This window comes from Phascolarctos cinereus, unplaced genomic scaffold (genome assembly GCF_003287225.1).
Source record: "Phascolarctos cinereus isolate Bilbo 61053 unplaced genomic scaffold, phaCin_HiC Scaffold_1;HRSCAF=81, whole genome shotgun sequence".
NCBI classification, from domain to species: Eukaryota; Metazoa; Chordata; class Mammalia; order Diprotodontia; family Phascolarctidae; genus Phascolarctos; species Phascolarctos cinereus.
In genome coordinates this window covers 260,358,206-260,375,174 of record NW_027555514.1, presented here as the reverse complement: position 1 = coordinate 260,375,174, position 16,969 = coordinate 260,358,206, and the positions used below count along the sequence as shown (strand labels likewise).

The window sequence follows — 16,969 nt, the reverse complement described above, 5'->3', positions numbered from 1 at the left end:
TGGTCCAGACTTCTCTATTTCCATTGTGTAAACAGGTTTAAAATGACAATCACCCTTGACTCTGCCTTCTCCCTCACACAGTCCTTATATTTTATTAGTTGCCAACTCTTAGGAACACTTAGGATTTAGAGTGGGAGAGACTTCAGGAGGCTGTCTGATTTACCCATCTCATTTAACCTCTACACCAACTAGAGGTTATTTTTCTGGAGGCCAGGAGATTACAAAGAGAAGCAGCAGGTTCTTCCTTGTAGAAAAAATGAGAGCCACATTAAGTGACAGAGGGAGAGAGAGAGAGACAGACAGACAGACAGAGAGATAGAGACAGAGAGCAAGAGAATGAGACAGACAGAAAAAAATCAGCAACACAGAGAGACAGAAACATAGAGAGAGGAAGAAAGAGTGACAGGGAGGATAGAAGGAAGGAAGAAAGGAAGGAAGGAAGGAAGGAAGGAAGGGAGGGAGGGAGGGAAGGGGAGGAAGAAGAAGATGAGGGAGAGAGACGGATGTATGAAGAGACACAAAAAAAGACACACAGAGAGAAAGAGACATGGAAACAGAAACAGAGAAAGGAGGGAAGAGGGATAGGGAGAAAGACAGACACACAGAAAGAGACAGAGAGAAACAGAGAGACAGAAGCAGAAAGACAGACAAATAGACAGGCAGAAATGTGCGCGCGCGCGCACACACACACACACACACACACACACACACTGAAAGATAGAGACAGAGAGTGGAAAATATCTTAGTAATTTGCTTCCTTTCAACATTGAAGCTTTTCCATTTTCCAGGAATTGCAGCTACTTTGATCCTGGTTTTTCTTTCAGAAGGCCTTCTATGGGGTTAATAATATTGGAAGAACTTAGATGAAAGTTTTGGGGGCAAGGGGAGGGAGAGAGTTGGCCTTTTCTGTGAGCCATCTCTACTGCCAACAACAAAGCTGAGCTAGATTGGGGACCACTGTTAACATCTTCAAAGGGAGTGGTGAAATATTTATTGAAAGTAGGTGATTTTTTTTTCTGGTAACTTTGAGAATGTCATGCAAGTTACTTCGAAAACAAAATAATTTGTCTCAGTGGGAAGGTTTGAAGATCTTTCTCAACAATAATGCTGGGGAGGAAAACTCTTCTAATATATGAGGAGAAATGAGCCAAGCTGTAGGAAATTCCAGCAATAAAGCATTGTTATAATCCAAACCAGTTGCTTTCAGGATAGCTCCTTCACACCATGTATAACAGACTTTACAATAATTATGGGGAACAGTGATGTAGAAGAGACCCAGTCTTACTCCAAAGAAATACCAAGCCCGATTCTTCAAACTGCCTTCATGAAGCATAGAGGGTAACAAAGGAGATACTGTTGAGCTCATTCTCATATTTTTCTCCCAGAGGTCAAGCCTCCATGTGACTCTGGAACAGAAGTACACCCTTATGTGGCCAGCCCACTGTCCTGCCAACCCCAAATACTCTATGCATCTTTCAAAGTGACTGATCCCAAGACATCCCACCCCAGTTTCCTGGGTAGAAGGCCAAAGGCCTTCATGTGTTCTCCACTCTGGGAAAAGAACAGTCAAGACAGGGTCACTCTGTTCCATACAAGACGAGAGAAATCTACAGATGTGATTCTGTGTGATGGCTGAGCAAAATACAGTATTGTCAAAGATCATATCTTATTTGTGAGTAGGGAAATTTTAATTTAAGTAGTAATCACTCCCTTTTGGCTCAAAAGCTGGCTAATCACTTGTTGGATAGGATGCTAAAGGGATACTTATTCAGGTAAGAATTGGACTAGGTAGTGTTCTGAGTTCCCATCCAGCTCTGAGACTGAGTGATTCTGACACTACCCACCATGGCTAGTCAGGGTCTTCTTCTTTATCCTTGAATCCCTTTCCTCCCACTCTCATTTAATAGCTGATGAGTATTCACCTTCCTTCACTGAAATTAACACCACTCAGTTCATAAGATCAAGAGATTTAGAGTTCATTGAGTCTACCTTCCACGCATTTTACAGACAAGGAAACTGAGGTGCAGAGAAGTTAATGGGGTCATCAAGTAAGTGTCTGAGGTTGGATTCCAACCCAAGTCTTCTTGATTCTAACCCTAGACTTGATCTATTATAGACTGCTCTCTCTTCTCTATCTCCTTTCCTTTTCATCATGACACACCTCCTCCCATCTCCAAAATCCAGCCTCTCACCCTTGTAGGAGCCAAGGAAAAGGTGTCTTTCATCTCCTCTATGTTTAAAACCTTCATCTCAGTTCTAAATGTGATGCTTTCTTTTTTATCACTGTGCTCCCACTCTTCTCCTGTCAGTCCAAGATCTTAAATGTTTCTTTTTTTAAGTGAGTCTTCATCCCCTTTTGCATCAAATGCAAAAAGCTCCAGTAGTTTTAAGACAAAAATCAACAACAACAACAATCCCTCACTTGATCCCATTTAATCCTTTGGATCTCTCTTCCCTCTCAAAATTAAACTCATTGAAGGAGTAAAGGAGACTTTGTATTTGTTCATCCCCAGACAGAAACATGGCACTGGAGGTAGATGAGAGGTGGGAGATGGAGACATAAGTTGAGAACTCATCCTCTGGGAAAAGGGATGAACTTTTCAGGGGAGTGGAATGGCTGAGCTTTTGGAGGTATACCCACCCTGGGGCCTGGGCAGGGAAGATATATTAAATTCAAGAAATGAGTTCTTTATTTCTGATTTAAGTGTAATTTTTTTTTTAAATATCGATGGAAGCAGCTAAATGGCTCAGTGGATAAAATACTGCGCCAGGAGTCAGGAAGACTTGAGTTCAAATATGGCCTCAGACATTCACTAGCTGTGTAAATCATTTAACCTCTATTTGCCTTAATGAACTAGAGGAGGAAATGGTAAACTACTCTGGCACTTTTGCCAAGAAAATACTACATGGGGTCACAAAGAGTCAGATACTGAATGACCGAATAACCACAAAATATTAATAGATTTCTAAAACCAAAGCTTAGTTACAGACGCATAGCCTGAAAGCCTGATTGATTAATTGATTTGCCAACTTTGGAATGAAGTTTCATATATCCTAGGCCTCCTCATTAATTCTTTTTTTTTATTTCTTTTTTTTTCTTTTCAGTTTGAACTGAAAAGAAACTGTTTTATTTTCATTTCTAACCTACTATTGTGTAACTCGTAACTTGGAAATTTGCATCGAGAGTGGTCAGGGAAGGAAAGGAGAGCCATATTCTATTGTCTCATCTTTGGCACTACTCATTAAATTTGTCCTATCATCCCTCTTTACCTTCAAACATGAAAGGCTCTGATCTTATGAAGAAAAAAGGTAATCTGCATTGTGAATAGAGAATTCATATCAGGTCCAGGAAGACCTGGGGTTCAAGTCTTACCTTTGACGCGAACTGGCTACGTGACTTTGGGCTGACCACTTAACTGATCAGTGTTCAAGGCAACTAGGTTTCAGAGAAGGTGCCTGTCTGGCAGAAGGAGTTTCTCCCTCTGGGAGTGCCCTAAATAAAGGAAATTACGCTTTCAATCCCTACATCTAATACTAAGGAACAAAAGCAAACCCAACAGAAATCCAGCCCTTCACTTGACCCTCTTTATCCTTTGGCACTTTGCATTTCCAGAGTTTCACAATCAAACTCCTGGAAAGAGTGAACCAAAGTTAGTGTGTTTGCTCAACTCTCCAGCTGCTAGGCAGCTCATTCAATCCTTTGAGGAGTTTAATTTTTAAAGGGAGAAGAGATTTGGCTCTAGAGAATCGGTAATTTGTTTCTTCTTATTCCTTCTTACTATAGATCGGCTAGTTGCCACAGTGGGTGGAGCACCGGACCTTGAGTGAAGACAATTTCAAACCTAGCCTCAGACAGTCACTGACTGAGTGACCCTGGGTAAGTCACATAACTTCTATTTCCCTCAGGTTCCTCTTCTTCAAAATAGAGATAATAATATCACCTACCTCTTAGGGTTGCTGTGACAGATAATTGTAAAGCACTTAACACAGCGTCTGACACATAGAAAGTACTATATAAATAATTATTAGTTATTGTTATATTATTAGTAGTAGTATTATTATTGCCACCCCTGCCATTGATACCCATACCATATACCACCTCAATCATTATAATGTTTTTCTAACTGGTCTTGTCACTTTTAATTTCTCTCTTTTATGGATTACTTTTATTTAAATGATATTTCCCAGCTAAGAACTTACAGTGGATTTCTTTCTTCTATGAATTGACAGCAACATGAATGATTTTCTACAAGTCCCTAACATAATCTTTGTTCAGAAAAGTCAAAATGGTGGAAACACAATGGCAGAATGGTTGAATGTTTGAACTGAAAGGAATCATCCAATCCAACCTCCATTTGGCAGAACAGGAAACAGAGGCCTCCCAAAATTAATTGACTTGTGTGTTGATTTATGTCACATTACAAGTATATATGTGTGTGTGTGTATATATATATATATATATATATATATATATATATGCATATATACACACATATGTGTATATATGTGTGTGTATATATATATATATGTGTGTGTGTGTATATATATATATATGTAACCCGAGGCCCAGGAGCAAAGCTCTGGGTTAAGGAAGCCAGGCTAGGTTTGGAGGACTGGCTGTCACTCTAATTAGCTCACCGTGGGATTTCCTGGGAGCACCACTTTTATAGGATCATGGATATGGGGCTGGCAGGGGCCTTAGAGGTCACTTAGTCCAGCCCCCCATTTGACAGCTGGGGAGCCTAAAGGACAAGAGATTGACCTGCAAGAATTCACACAGGTAGTAAATGCAGAGCCAAGGTTCCAACTCAGGTCCAAGTTCAGCTTTCCTTAATTTACCTATTGGTACCTTTTTATATACACTCTGTTCCTGTTCAGAAGCAGAATAAAAAACTTTCCATGTTTCTATTTCTATAACAAAAGGGAAAAGGTCTTTAAGAGCCCTCAGCTCCCAGTACTTGGCTATAAGGCAAAACCTATTTAATCAACCAACTGACATTTATTAATCACCTATGGTTTTCTCACAGTGCTTGACATAAGTAAACCAATTCTTGTCAATTTGTTGACTTGGCTCACTTTGACCTACTATGTGCTAGGCACTGTTCTAAGCACTGGAGATAAAAAGACCAAAGCAAAATAAGAGCTACATTCTGTTAAGAGAAGCAACAACACACACACACACACACACACACACACACACATATACATCTAGTTATAGACAGACATATATGTATATATGTATATATACAGGTATGTAAGTATGTATAATTAATATAGACTCTGGACTTACTATCCCAATCCACCCTAGCTTCGGAAGATTAGGTTCCCAGATAATGACAATTGCTCCCACTCAGGATCTAGGAGTAGCCCTGAGGGATGGTGGAGTTTTTGAAGAATATCATAGCTCACAAGCCCCATCTGTTAGATTCCTGTCCATATCCATCCACCAGTGACTAATCAAGATATATCAAATGTACTGAAACAAAAACTTCATCTGTGTTCATTTTTTTTATCTAAGAATTAACCAATTCAAGAGAATCTCATGAGAGAAACCAAAGGGATTAAGGATGCCTTTACTGATCTGCTCCTAGACAGAATTTCTACATGTGGATTTTCTCAGACTTCAACCTGTGACTTCTGAGGCAGAATCCAGTGGTTTTTTCCCTATGTTATGTTCCCTTCCTTAAGTATTCTTCCTTTTGTGATTTAGCTTACCCCATTTCCCCTACCTAGTATGCTTCTTTCATTATGACAATCCAAATGCTATTCTGCCATTAAGGCCCAGATAAAGTCTTATCTACTCTATGGAGGTTTCTCTGAGCATCTCTAGGCTTGCCCAGAATAAAGACTACCTCCAGAAAGAGGCATTTGGATAGCTCAAATTGTTAGCAAGTTTTCCCTATGCCAATCTTTCTTCTATCTTTCTGAAAATTCTACTCATTGTTCTCAATTTTGCCATTTGGGGCCAAGTAGAAAAAGTCTAATTCATCATAAATCTTCTCTTCCCCAGACTAAACATTTCCAGGGCTTTCCATAAATGCTTACATGACATGGATTCCACTCCTCTCTATGAATACATTCCAGCTTTTTAAAAATGTTCTTCCTAAATAGAGTACTGAATTAAACATGCTATTCAGATACAGCTTGACCAAAAAATAATTATACTACACTTGTTAGTTCATCCTATTAGTCTTCCGTTATTTCATATGTATACTCAAAGATAAGATCTGTTTCTTCTTCTTCTTCTTCTTCTTCTTCTTCTTCTTCTTCTTCTTCTTCTTCTTCTTCTTCTTCTTCTTCTTCTTCTTCTTCTTCTTCTTCTTCCATATCTTTCATCATACCCAGGCCAGTGTTGCCACAGAGTATCAAATTACAGACTATTGTCATCTGTAAAACTCCACCTTCTGAAATAGATTTCTCCATTTTAGCATGTCATAACACCTAGAGCTAGAAGGCACTTTAGGGATGATCAAATCCAGCAGCTTTTATCAATGAGGAAACCAAGGGCTGGAGAAAGGAAGTGACATAACCAAAGCCAGGAACTCAGATTCATTGATGCCTAATCTCTCTTTAGAACTCATTCTGAAGGTTTTAAATGATAAAAGACCAATCAATGACTTTCCAATGAATTATTGTAGTTCACCTAAGCTAAGGGGGCAGCTAGCTGGTGCCATAGTGCATAGAGCTTTGGGCCTGAAGTCAAGAAGATATATTCCTGAGTTCAAATCTGGCCACAGACACTTCATAGCTCTGTGACCCTGGGCAAGTTACTTAACCCTGTTTACCTCAGTTTCCTTGTCTACAAAATAAGCTGGAAAAGGAAGTGTCAAACCACTCCAGTCTCTCTGCCAAGAAACTTCAAATGGGTCAGACACATCTGAAGCAACTGAACAGCAACAAAACTGAAGGTATATTTCTCTATTTCAGTTCAATTTAATAGTTATCAAACTACTTCATGAGAGCAGGTCCAGTAAAATTTCCTTTGCTTAATATTTGCTTTCTGATGAATGTCTAAAAAATTTGTTTAAAAATAAAGTTGCATTTTTTATTTTTAAAGAATTTTTATTCTTTCTAGAAAGAAAGAAAGAAAGAAAGAAAGAAAGAAAGAAAGAAAGAAAGAAAGAAAGGAAGAAAGAAAGAAAGAAAAAGAAAAATTTACATAGCCTTGGGGGAGATTACAGTTTAAACCACTGAAATGTTCCAGCCCTCTAGTTGGTGGTCAGAGGCAAAACTTGATCCCTAAGTCAGGGCCATTACTTCTAACAGGCATGTGTATGGACATCAGAAGTACTCTGGTGAGCAGATACAACAGTGTGGTCGGACTTGGTTCCAGATAACACGCAAAGACATTTCTAAAAATGGAGCAGCTCCAACGCTCCATTCCCTTTGAAAGAAACATGACTTTAGACTCCAGTGAAAGGAATAGCTTCTGCTGGATTGGGTGAAGAGAGCTGATTGATAATGGAGCTCCGTGTTCCCAGAGGCTTTCTGCCTTCTCTGGGGAGCCCTGTCAAGTATGATTGGTATCTCATTGGAGTGAAGTGGCTCGAGGTCCCCTTGTGAAGTTTATGTGAAACCAAGAGCTTTGGCCTTGGAGATTTGGAATTGGATCAGTGAGAAAACCCTAACTGTCCATTAATTTATTATAATCTTCTGTGACGATGGAGGGGAAAAGGAACACTCAGTTCAGATAAATGAAGACTGACAAGTCAGTTTTTTGGGTTTTTTTTTAATTTTACATATGGTTTATTTAATAAGCATTCCCTTCTGATTTTTTTTTAAATTGGGACTCTTTAGCTTTGAGTTGCAAAATAAATGTGTGTTCCATTTTGGTTTAACATGGAAGCCATTGTATGTTTAATAAATGCCAAATGAATATTAAAAACATATTTATCTAAAATCAGAAATGTAAAGTGCACTTCAGAATTGGAGCTTCTCCAAATTAATCTTTAGAAGATATTTGATAGGTATATGACCTTCTAGGTGTACTGTGGCTGTCAAAGTCTCCCCACATTTACATGTTCAATGACAGTGACTGGATTAGCATCTAGTCAATTTTCTCATCATTGAGAAAAAAAATTTTTTCTAAGAGAGGGCTCAGTTCATATACACTATATTTTCAGTACAATATAAATCTCTGTCTTTTTCTGTCTCTCTCTGTCTTTTGGTTTCTCTTTAGAGATAGAAGTAGGTTTAATTAAAGGATTTGGCTATCAAGACTCCTGGTAATGTATTTTATATCATGAAATTCAGTATGAACTCAGGACTCTGACTCGGGTTACCTGAGTAATCTGACTTCTCCTTCTCCCAAATGGTCTCACTCTAAGATGGTGGCTTTCTAACAGTGTCCTGGCATCATTGGCCTGACCATCTAAGAGTTCTTGAGGTACAGTTCTTCAATTATCAACAAACCTACCTATCATATGCTGGCCCTGGGTCACTTTCTCTACAGGCAGTCTCTATTTAGCCCCAGAGCTGTAACCAAGGCAGGATGACTAGAGCCCTGTTTCAGGTTGCTGGCATTTGAGAGGTCATGCCTCCTCTCTGTTTCCTCCCCACACTTGACGATCCAATGTTCACCTGCATCTATGCCACTATCTGACTGCTTCTTGTTCCCTCATCTAGCCTAAGACAGCTAACTGCAGGGTGCCCTTCCCAAGGTGTTCCTCAGCTGAGACCTATTTTCTCTCCAGGCTGTGTCTCTATCCCAGCTACCATGTCCCCATTGAAATCTCCTGCTTCCCGCATGGCCTTTAGATTGGAGACATGGGCCAGTTTCTCCAGGGTTCAGTTCAATCTCTTTTTCTTTATCAGCACAACTGTACCTAATTCAAGTGAACTGTTTTCTGCCACCTACCCCCTGGGAATTCACTGCAGATGCCAGAATCCTGCGTTATAGCTCTGATTTAGTTACAAATCTGCCTGAGGACAGGGGTCATATTTACTAGTATCATCACACTCCTGGCCCCTATAGCAAAGAGAGGAAAATCATGATTTCTTTTCCATTCTTCCACTCCTTATCCCCAATCTCTGAGTGTATGGGAAGTATTTTGGGGCAGAGAAATTACTTCTCCAAGAACAACGTCTTCTCTAATTTTTCAAATTGACCATGAGACAGACATTTACTGTTTGGATACCACCATGTTTTACTGTTGTTATTGTTGTTTGTTTTCTGAAGTGCAAACTCGGCAACAATTCAGATATTCCACCTTGATGGGAATTTTTTTTTAATTGGGATGGTAAAGGTAATGGAAAAGGCATCCCTTTTAGGAATAGTTACAGATAATAGGAATTTTTAAGTGCATCAGTTGGGCTTTTGCATTAATAACACATCTATGCTACTCTGACCCTAACTTCTTTAGAACCCTCAAAAGTTGCCTTAGGTCTTTAAAACTACTTACCCAAAGAATCTATCTAGATCACAGCCTTAAGTTGGGTGAACTGTTCCCATAACTGTGGTGGTATGTCCAAATAGGGAGAGAGTAGGGAATACAAGGGACAACTAGGTGATGCAGTGCATAGCGCCAGGTCTGGAGTCAGGAAGACTCATCTTCCTGAGTTCATATCCGGCCTCAGATACTTCCTAGCTATGTGACCCTGAGCAAGTCATTTAACCCTGTTTGCCTCAGTTTCCTTATCTGTAAAATGAGCGGGAAGAGGAAATGGCAAACCACTTCAGTATCCTTGCCAAGAAAACACCAAATGGGATCATGAAGAGTCAGACATGACTGAAAAATGACTAAGCAATAAGAGAGAATGGAAGAAGCTACATTTTTTAATGAAATAAAAGGTCAGAGATTTCAGACATTGGGTGGAGTCAGACAAATGGCCACAATCACTGCTTTTGACTTTGCAGTTAGGTGGCTCAGTGGGTAGAGTCCTGGACTTGGTATCACTAAGATCTGGGTCTAAATTCTGCCTCAGGCAACTTACTAGCTGTGTGGCCCTGGATAAAGTATTTAACCTCTGAGTTTTTTCATCTGCTAAGTGGAGATAACAGTAGCACCTACCTCACAGAGTGGCTTTGAGGATCAACGGTAATGTTATTGTTGTTGCTGTTGTCAATGAATATCAATTTTCCAGCTCCAAATCTTTGCTCTGCAAGATGCTCTTCCCATGGTTCCAAGGCTCTCAAGTCTACAAGCAGACTTCCTATTCATCACAGTACTGAGACACTGTGATGTCAATGCTGGCCATGTTGGTTTACACTGGCTCACCTCTCAGTTTAAAATATGGCTCTCATGCCCTGCTTTGAGAATCATCTTTCCCCTTAACCTGGGATTTGCCTAACCACTGGGATTCATTGGCCTTGTCTCAGGCAGTATATGACACAATCAGGATACTAATCACATCGTGTTATAAGGAGTTAACCCAAGAGATTTCTGTCATTGAGTTAGAGTTCTTGGGGGTGTTACAATTCAACCTTTTCAAATGTGGGGTATGTCATGTTAATCTGTGTCTCATGTTAAGGTGTTTTTCTAATGATCGTGGAGCTAGGAGTGAGAAGATGAGGATGCAAGTCTCTGATTGCTTTGTGGTTATGGTCAAGTCAACTATCTCCCTTGGCTTCAACCTCTGGTTTGTAAATGGGGATAATAACACTTACCAGCACTTAGCACAGTGCCTGACACATAGGTGCTTAATAAATGTTATAGGTAGACTGATAATGCGGTTACAATCCTTAAAATGCTATCTAAATAGCAAACACATGCAATTATTTTTTGCTACGGAAATCAATTTTCATCAATGTGGCAATACCCTATAGTAATGCAGATTATAGCTCATCTATAACTCGGAAGTTAAATCTTGGAGATTTATATGAAGTACACAAAGGTTAAATAACTTGTTCAAGTTCAAAAAGTTTGTAAGTATCAGAAGTGAAATTTGAAACCAACTATTTCTGACTCCAAGTCCAATATTCCACAAATTAAGCTATCTAGCCTCTGAAATGGCTGTTTCTAAATCCTCCTTATCCTTTTAAAGGAAGGAAGGAAGGAAGGAAGGAAGGAAGGAAGGAAGGAAGGAAGGAAGGAAGGAAGGGAGGGAGGGAGGAGGAAGGAAGGAAGGAAGGAAGAAGGGAGGGAGGGAAGGAAGGAAGGAAGGAAGAAGGGAGGGAGGGAAGGAAGGAAGGAATAGTCTTATTATTTACTTGCTAATGATCTTAGTTAAGACTTGTCCATCCTATTCTTTACCACTTTGGACTACAATACTCTCCACCATGTTGACTAATTTTGATGATCCAGTAACTCCATCTCTTTGTCTTTTGCAGACCATTCATGACTTTGGTGTCATCCTAGGAGTTAAAGACTGTCTTCAATAAAAATGTTCTTTTCATCATCTTTAATAGAACATTCATCTAGAAATTCCAAAGGAAAATTAAAATCAGATATTAACTTAAATTGAGTAGACCCACCAAATTTTCCATACTTGGCAATGCAATATGGTGGAAAGAACGCTAAACTTTGAATCAGAAGATTTGGATTTAAGTTTTAGCTCTGCTTCTCAATGGCTTTGGGACTGAGGACATGTTGTTTAATCTTGTCTAAACTTGAATTTCCTCAGATGTAAATGAAGCTAACATTAATTACATTCCTTACATCAGAGGGGTGTGGAGATTAAATAGGACACAGTGAGCTATTTGACTCCTGACTGAAATGTCTACATTTTCTTTCAATGATTGTTTAACTAGAAGAAACTCTTACTAGTGAAGCTATCCTAAGAAAATTTATTATTGCTATTGGGATAATTCCTATTTGGGATTGGCTTGTGACATTTTAGAATAAACTCTTAACAAGTGAAGAATGTTGAACTTTGTGTTGAATTCTGAAGTATGATTTACTTTGAATTCTGGATTTGGGCAAAGATGATTCTATAGAAATCTGTAAATCCCCAAGCTCCTTTGAGATATCCACATAGAGGCCATTGCTGACACTATATTTTTACAGGATATAACATGAAAACATGGTGATAATAAGGAATGGAGGAACCCAGCTCTGCTTTAGATTCATCAAATATCTCAAAGCAGTTTTTTGAGTATTTGGAGTTTGGCAACACCTATAGCCCATTTTCCTCTCCAAGGATTTTCCCTTAATTTCAACATTGGTGTGTATTTAAAAAGAAGTATAATCCATATGGTTTTGATTCCTCTACACTTAACTCATCAAAACATAGTTTTGTAAGAACTATTTGACATCTGAAAAACCTTTTGAATATTTTTATGAGCCTTCTTAAGTCCTTTTCTTCCCTCAAAAAAGGAAGCAGTATTTTGCCAAGTTTAAACAATGTTAGACACAAAAATCTTACAACTATGAAACTGGATTCAGGGATAGACTTGACAAAACTTCCCTCCTTTCCCTAATGCAATTGTTATCTAAGCTCACACAGAGTTGTTGTTGTTGTTGTTGTTGTTGTTGATTCTTATTAAAGGACTAATATTTTCTCATACTAGCTTTGATTTTTCTAGGGTCCCACACCAAGGGCATCACAAATAGCAAAGCAGAATGAATATCTCTCAGCCAGTGTTCACCAACTATGCTTTTCATGTCCCAGAAGCCAACCAAAAGAATGACCAAATTTAAATGGCTATGAAATGGCATCTGTACAAGGAAGAAGTATAGCAGAATAGAGAGTCCTGAGTTCAAATCCTCCTCCCAGCTCTGGTCCCTAATATCTGTGTCATCTGGGGAAGATAAGCAACAGTTTCTTCATCTTGAAAATGATAAGGTTAGAGTAGATATGGGCTCTTAATCTGTAGTACATGAACTTTAAAAATATTTCAAAAACTGTATTTTGAGATAATTGGTTTCCTTTGTAATCCCTATATATTTTATTTTATGCATTTAAAAGCACCCTTCAGAGAAGGAGTGCATAGACTTCCTCAGATGGTGAAAAGTTTCCATGACAAAAAGCAAAACAAAACAAAACCAAAAATGAATATTAGCTGAATTATTAATTAATTATTAATTATATATTATTATATATAATAATTATTAATTAATTAATTAGATGAATATTAAGGTTCTCTGAAGCTTTAAATCTATGACCATAGTGTAAGTTAATCATAAACCTAGACGTAAGAGCTCTAAAATTAGATGAGTAAGGACATCTACCATAAATTTGCCATTGCTCAGGAAGAAAGCAATATAGTAGGTAGGGGGGCTGCATACACTGTCAGACTCCATCAAGATCAGGTGATGCCTCCATTTGTCTTGTTGACTTGTTTTTCTTTTTCTCATTCTCTCTCCATCTCCTTCTTCTTCTGAAAAAAGAAAGAGAATGAGAGAGAGAGCTTTTATGACAGGTAGCTGACTTAAATGCCACTTCCTTCCTTTACCAGACCCTTTTTGATGACATCAATTGTTAGAGCTTCCTCATCTACCCCAAATGCTTTTTATTTCTGCTTTCTTTCTTTAAACCAGATTTCATCTGTGGTGGGAGCTCCTGGTGAGCAACTTCTTCCAAAGCAGATTGGCACATGTTCAGCAACTTAAAGAATTAGAGAGCTGGGGCAGCTGTGAATAGAGTACCAGCTCCTGCATCAGGAGGAGCTGAGTTCAAATCTGGTCTCAGACACTTACTAGATCTGTGACCATGAGCAAGTCAACCCCAGTTGGAGGAAGAAGAGAAATTTGGGTCAGTCTTTCTGACTCTGAAGCCTGTGTCTGTCTCCTCTCCTACCTCTATGTGTTTTGCTTTTTTTGTATAAATGTTATTTCTGTCCAATACAATGTGGGCTCCCTTTGTGTAGTGACTGTTTTGTTTTTATCCTAGTATCAACAGAAGGAGCAGAATGGCTGATATATAGTAGGTATACTCATTGAATGGAGTTGAAACTATAATCTTAGTGTTTTTATCCAAGGCACTCTCATAAAAACCTCTCAGTTTCTCATTCTCTCTTTAGATCAGGATTTCTCAAGAACTGTCAAGAAAAAGGAGAAAGAACCAAAGAGGAAGCATCACGATCGGACAACAAACAAAAAATTTTACTCTGTACAGCAAGTCAATGGGTTTCAAATCTTTATCTACCTAGAACTTCCCAGTGACACAAGGTTAGTAGGGCTTTGCACATAAGCACAAATTGTCACTAGGTAAGTATTATTTAACTAAGGAAGTGTCTGTAATGTTAAATCTTTCTCTGATTTCCCTTGTTCAGCCAATCCTGAGAATCTTGGGTGTAAGGGCAATGCTTAACAAGGCTCTTTATGGCTCTAAGCTGTTAATTGCTTATGGGAACCCAGTCAAGGAATTGAAGAGAATGTGAATCCAGTCTAGACAAGCAACTGTGGTGTGAGAGAAAGGGGACTGGACAAGGGAAGGGAGAAGGCTGGGATAGAGAGGGCTTGGTTAGTAAAGAAACAGCTTTCCTTACAGTCAGAAAGACTGGAAGGTCAAGTCTCACCTTCAATACATAAGATCTGCCTGACGCTAGGCAAGTCACAACCTCTCTGGGCATCCAGGCAACTCTTTGACAGTAAATTAGAGAGAAAATAGTGATCTATACTGGTAGAGGGAGATTCCCTCACTGGGAGTTCTCTAAACCAGTGAAATCACCACATAAAAATATAACCAAAAAAATGAAAGGATTAAAAAAAAAGCTGGGTTAGAGTCCAATTACATGTTCAAATACTTAGCTTCTCTTCATTCATCTGGAAAACAAGAGAGTTGGACTATGTAATTTTTTCCATTTATTCCAAAGAGATGGGCCTTTGCTTTTATGGGAAGTTTGGGATCCATGAGGGAGCTCTGCAATTTCCCAAATTCAATCCAAGCTGCTCTTTTCCTTCTGCTCAAATAGACTTATGGCCATATATGTGTGTGTGAGGGTATATCTCCTTTATGTATAAACTATTTTCCAGTCCCTTCTTCTTCTTCAAGATATATTTTCATAGAATGATCCCTTTCCTTCCCAATGCAGCTGATGTACTTTTCAGGGTTTTAGTTATAATCACCAAATAGAGCAAGAAAATGAAAAACAATTATGTAATTGTTCCTGGGACAAGCAGATAATTAAAGCTCTGACACAAACAGCCTTGAAGTGTAAGAGAGCCACAAGGTAAAGAAAAACATGAGAAGGCATTTCAGATGAGAGCCAGTGAAATAAATGTTTTGGATTGGCACTTTGCTTTCATTGAGATGGGGAACTTCCAGGGAGGAGAGTCCCTCTACCAATGCAGATTGACACCTATTTTGAGAAAGCTTCCTAAAAGGTTGTGTGACACACAGTACCTTCTCCCTTCCCATATCTTATCAAGTTTTTGGACTTGTACTTCCTTTCTCCATAAAATTTCTCACAAAATCCCTTTTCCTTTGCTTACACCATGACTATTCAGGCCCTCACCATCTCTCATCTGAACCAGCACAATAATCTCCCATTTGGGGTCCCAGTATCAAGTGTCTTCCATTCCAATCTATCTTTCACATAGCTGCCAAAGGAATTTTCCTACAACTTGCTCCTCTTCCCTCATATGGCTGCTTATTGCCCTTAAAATCCAATATAAAATCCTCCTTCTGTCATTGAAAGACCTGCACTTCCTACCTTTCCCCTCTACACAGCCAATGGTCTAGCAATACTGGATTACTTACAATTCCTCAAACCCAGTGTGCTTTTGCCTGGAATGTGCTTGGTCTTTCCCTCTGCCATTTGCAATCCCTGGCTTCCTTCCTATTATTCTGCAGGAGGACCTTCATGGACCCCAAACCATCGGAGTAGGGAGTCTTAATCTTTTAGGTATGGGTCTAATAGACGACCTTGGCAGACTGCTATGGCCTAATACTAATGCAGTCTGTGGCCAATATTCATAATTGAAGGAAATATGAAATCTCAGTTAGAGGTTAGTGAAAAAAATATGTAATTGTTTTCCTATCCCAGTTCATCAACCCCTGAAATCTACCCACTGAATCTCTATAAGCTCTAGGTTAAGAACCCCTGTGGTAGAGTTTTCTCCTTAAAAGTTACCTTTTAACTATTTCATATGAATCTTCCATGTACTTATATTTATATAATTTGTCACCCTCATGAGAATATAAATTCCTTGACATCTGGGATGCTTTCTGTTTTTTCTTTCTGTTGCCAGTACTTAACTCCATTGTCATCACTTAATAAATGCTTACTCAATATAGTAGAAGTGGGATCTGATCCCTGGTCTTCTTGACTTTAAGGAAAGGATTCAATGCTCTAAGCTGCTTTTCCCTAAGTGACAAGAACTATATATGTGATTTAATTGATATAAGCAAGTCCCAGGTGACAATAGTTGCCCTATCAATTCAAGTTGGTACTTCTCTGCAATTTTATACTTTTAGAGAGTTCTATAGAGCTCTGTCCCACCTCCCCAGACCCTTCCCTCTGCTTAGAGGGTGGAGAGCTCCCCCAAAACTTCCAGGTTAAGGCGGGAGCCTGGGCCAGCCATCTCTTCATTTGCCTATCAGCTGTACTCCACTGACTTCTGCCTCTCCTCCCCCCCCTTTTCAGTTTTCTTTTGTGTGTTGTCTTCTTCCCAAAGAATGTAAGCTCCTTGAGGGCAGGGCTGTCTTTTTACCTTTTCTTATATCCTCAGCATTTAGCACAGTGAGTGGCACACAGCAGATGTTTGCTAAGTGTTTTATTGAATGAAAAGGTTAAGCAAATTCATTTAATTCACTTAATTTAGGGTCAACAGAGCCAGTATATATCAAAGGTAACCCTTGAATCAAGGTCCTTCTCTTTTCAGTGCCACCTCTATCCATTATGCAGTGCTGCCCCTCATGCCCTGGTCTATTACAAAATAAAATTATATTAAATTTTTTAAATGAAATGTGAAGCTTGGCAAATTATTTAACCTCTCAGTGGCCCCAGTCCATTCTCTAAGACTGCAGGTTGCAGAAAAGGTAGAAAGAGTTCCGTATCAAGAGCTCCCCACATAAATAAAATCACAAGCCCCATAAAAAATAAATAAATAAACTCACAAGAGAGGGAAAAATCCTGATTCCAACA

At 39.0% G+C, this 16,969-nt stretch overlaps 1 long non-coding RNA gene across 3 annotated transcripts in view; it reads left to right on the top strand.

Annotated features, from left to right (window-relative positions):
- The first annotated feature begins 13,070 nt into the window (after window positions 1-13,070).
- LOC110221722 (uncharacterized) overlaps window positions 13,071-16,969 on the top strand; it is a 31,161-nt gene continuing 27,262 nt past the window's right edge. The window contains exons 1-2 of one of the 3 annotated variants that reach the window (XR_002328209.2): window positions 13,071-13,443; window positions 13,901-14,048. This is a non-coding gene — a long non-coding RNA (uncharacterized LOC110221722). The other 2 variants (XR_013482868.1, XR_013482867.1) reach the window with 2 other exon arrangements.